The sequence below is a fragment of the Leptonychotes weddellii genome, chromosome 14, assembly GCF_054177405.1.
Source record: "Leptonychotes weddellii isolate Sample4059 chromosome 14, ASM5417740v2, whole genome shotgun sequence".
Classification (NCBI taxonomy): domain Eukaryota; kingdom Metazoa; phylum Chordata; class Mammalia; order Carnivora; family Phocidae; genus Leptonychotes; species Leptonychotes weddellii.
The window spans coordinates 18983901-18988329 of record NC_138382.1 but is presented as its reverse complement, the minus strand read 5'-3'; positions in this window follow the sequence as shown (position 1 = coordinate 18988329).

Here is a 4429-nt window from a genome sequence, read left to right as displayed (position 1 = left end):
GATGCATATATTTTATAAATCAGACAGTATAAAATAATAGGGCCATTTTGGAAGACGGGCACTTTTGAAGAGTAAACATCTAATAAAAGTGTTATGATTCATCTACATGAAGAGGCTCTCAGCAGTGCTCCAAGGTCATAGAAATTTGCAAAAAGTGCTTAATGTCTGACACTCTTTCCCTAATGCTAATATGGACATTGAATTAGACTGTGCCCCTGAATGCCCTTCCCCCAATTGGAGATATTTGGTCTGGCTTCTAGGTTCATAGAATCTAACATCTGGAGTCTGCTTATACTCCTAGTCTCAACTTTTCTAGTTCCTTGACTAAATATGCTCCTCCAGATTCTGTATTCTATTTCCCAGAACCTGTGACTACAATGAGAAATCATTCCTATGATTATGGTGTGTTATATGGCACGCTTGACCTTGAGATAGGGAGATTATCCAGGTAGACCACATCTAATCCATTAGAACTGCTTTAAAAGGCAGAGTTTTTTTTCCAACTGGTAGGTAAGGAAAATATCAGAGAGTTTGTGTTGTCTTGTTGGTTTGAAGATGGAAGGTCCACATTCTGTGAATACCAGCATCCTTGAGGATCTAAGAGTTGCCCCCATCTTACTCACTGCCCAAGCTGATGGCCAGCTAGGAGAGGGGAACCCAGTCTGATACCCACAAGGAACTGAATTCTGCCAAAGGTTTTAATGAACTTGGAAACAAATATTTTTCCAGAGACTCCAGATAAGAACCCATCTTGGGTGACACCTTAATTTTGACCTTGTGAAATCCTGAGGATAGAACCCAGTTGCACCCACCTGGATTTCTGACCTATCAAACTGTGAGCTAATAAATGAATGTTATTTTAAGTGGCTAAATTTATGATAATATCTTATAGCAGCACAAGAATATACCCTCTTACTGTCCCCCAAGCCTTAGTGGAAATAAATTGGAGCTAAAAAAAAACCCCAAGAATTTTAAATCTGAGCAAAATGTTTTAATGTACTTGGGAACTTTTTTATTTCCTTTAGATGCTTGAGTTTGATCAAAGAGTTTAGGAATTAAAATAAGCAAGTTATGATAGTGCCTTATTAAGAATGTCCATCATTGATCTATCAAACTTTCAAAGGTCCATTCAATAACTTTTAAGATAGAATAATAGATGCTTTTATATGCTGACTAGAAAAGGAATCCCATCTCATAATCACGAAGGGGCATCTCTCTGTATCTGGGAGGGACCGACAGGAATGAGAGAGAATCAGGCGGTTGGCCTTAGTGAGACTGAAGTATTAAAAAAGAAAACATCACAGGCATTTACTTATCAACATTAGAGATTATTAACATGTTTAGAGGAATTGAGTTTTATAGTAATACACTTGGCTATATCATTTAATATTTGATTCACTTGGATTTATCTTTAGGGAAATAGTGAAGTATTTAGCATAAATTCTCACTTTACTATATGATAAAATGTGAATGTTTTATGGAAGCACACCCAGTAAAAAAGGCTTTATTGGATGGGTTCATTTAAGTTCAGCAATAGAGGGAAGGGACGTGTAAAGATTGCATAAAGTCTTGGTAAGAATATAAATTTAGATTATGTTCTAATCTGGGAATGGACTTTAGTATTTATGAATATGAATGATTAGCCTGTTTATGGGTTTTTATATATATTAAAAAAAACTTCTGTACAAGGCCCTGGAAAATGAAACTTGCCTGACTAATGGATGTTTAGAGAAGATGTTCTGACTAATTGAGTTTTCATTTAACTGTGATTTTTAAAATTTTGCTTGTGATAATTGAAAATCTTTCTCAAGTATACTATTCTACTTTCTTGCTTTAAGAAGTATACTGTGCTGAAAATGAACATATTTCGAGCTCTCACAGGTTCAAAGTTATTATTAACTCAAGGGTTAATGTCAACAACTTGAAATCATTCATGTTATTTATTTTTAATGTAAATTCGTATGTATTAATCTGAACTTTTTCATGTATCACCAGAAATCTTCTCTTAAAGTAAAATGCAGAGTAATAGAGTTCTGTGAAAGTTTCTTTGATTTTGGTTCTGGGTAACTGAGGGGCATGTGTGGGTGTGTGCCTACATAATTACTATGTTTACAATCCATAAAACTGTAGAAAAATAGAAGCATAAGGAGAAAAACATAAAAATCATACATAATCTCACCTCACTGTTCGTCTCTTGGGATATATTCTTTGAGTTTTTTTCCATTCATGCAATAATATTAATTAAATGTAATTTTGTTGAATATGTTATATTAACTATATTAAATACTAAACAATAGTTAATTATATGAAATTATAATTATATTAATATGTTTATAATATATTATAATAAATGATAAGTATAGAATGCTTATGCCACTACCTAAATTTAAAGAAATATGTCTAAAATGTGGGCGACATATAAGAGAGATGAAGAAACCAGTCTTTAAGAAAGAAAGGGGCTGATGGAAAGGGTAGAGTGTTAGAACTTCAAACATAAATATAGGCTACTTCTTTCTAATGGAAGAGAGAAGTGACATGGAGTAATGGGTAATTTAGGAGGTGTTTATATTAGTCTTGGAATGTCGTCAGAGAGGCAAATATACACACATACTCAGACACATGTATATCCCCCCCTGGACCTGGGTGGGTGGTAGTAAGGAAACACTGGGTTATTGAGAGTAAACCACAAAGAATTCCATCACTGATGAGTAATTGAGGGTGACTCTCTTTCCAACAATGCACAATCTGTTCAAGACCTTGACATTCAAAGAAACCAGTGTTACTGCACATGGAGGGAAATTTTCTAGTGCACCCAGGGATGCCTTTTCTTTCCCTATTGGTTAAATCATACGATTTTAGAAATGGAAAGAATCTTAGAAATATTTTAATACTGCCTCATCTACTGAAGGAGGATATTAAAATCCAGGGAGATAAGGTGGCATGCTGAGAATCATTAAACATTTCTGACGATGGTCAAGAAGTCTTTTCCCTTAATTTCTAGTCTACCGGCTTCCCCAGCTATGTGATGAAATAAACATTTACTGGGGAACTTTCTATGTTCAGGAAGATGTGTAAATGTAGTGATAATAAAAAAATTTATTGCATTGTCTCTGTCCTCGAGGCATTTACAGGTAGGAATCAATTAGAAAACAAAACCATATATTATTAAGCTAATAATCATGTGAAATAGACTGAGAGCAACAACAGATACTAGGAGAAAGAGGCTGGAGCCATTAAAAAATATTTTTTTGAAGAAATAATGTAGATTCTGGAAGTAAATGAAAATATTTTTCAGGGTTTGGAACAGAACTGCCTTTGGAAATAGTTATCACAGTAATTTTTAATTTTCAAAATTCTATGTTACTGTTAAAATTTTGTTGATAATTTTGTTTTATTTCACTGTTATTAGAGAAGATAACCTGTACAATTTATACCGTAAAGTTTTTATTAGGAACTTCTTTTTCTGCATTAGACAGATATTTCAAAAATTTACTCTATACTATATTATTCAAATCTTTATTATTTTTACTTTTCTGTGATGTACTATACTTTTCTTGGTTTATTTTTCTGTGAGAACTATGGTTCTGTTAATGTTTTCTTATATTTCTGTTAATTTTTGCTTCATTTATTTTAATACCATGTTATAAGCACATAAATATTACTGACTTTTATATCTTCATGGTGGTTTTTACCTACTTCATTAATATCAAATGGCCACATTTCACTTAATGACATTTTTCCTTAAATTTCTCTTTACCTGAAATTAATTTGCTCACTTTCCCTTTATTTTCCAGCTGATCTTTTGTTCAGTCTTTTTCCATCTTTTCAGCTTAGGTGTATTTTTTCAACGTTGTTCATAGCTTTTTAACGTTTTTTGGTAACAGCTGTATTGGGATATAATTCATATACCCTATAATTCACCCATCTAAAGTATAAGATTTAATGGGTTTTGGTATATTTGCAGAGTTATGCAAACACCACCATAGTTTCAGAATAATTTTGTTACTGCAAAATAAAATCCTGTACCTTTTAGTCATCATCTTCCAGTAACCTCATCCCTCACCCTAGGCAATTACTAATCTACTTTCTGTCTCTAAAGATTTTGCTTATTCTGAACATTTCTTATAAATGGAATTCTTACAATATGTGACCATTTGTGCTGGCTTCCTTTCATTTAGCATGATGCTTCCAAGTTCATACATGGTGTAGCATTTATTAGTAGTACTTCAATCCTTTTTGTGGCTTAATAATATTCACTGTATGTGTATAGCACACTTCTTTTTTTTTTTTTTAAAGATTTTATTTATTTGACAGAGAGAGACACAGTGAGAGAGGGACCACAAGCAGGGGGAGTGGGAGAGGGTGAAGCAGGCTTCCTGCTGAGCAGGGAGCCCGGGATGCGGGGCTCCATCCCAGGATCCTGGGATCA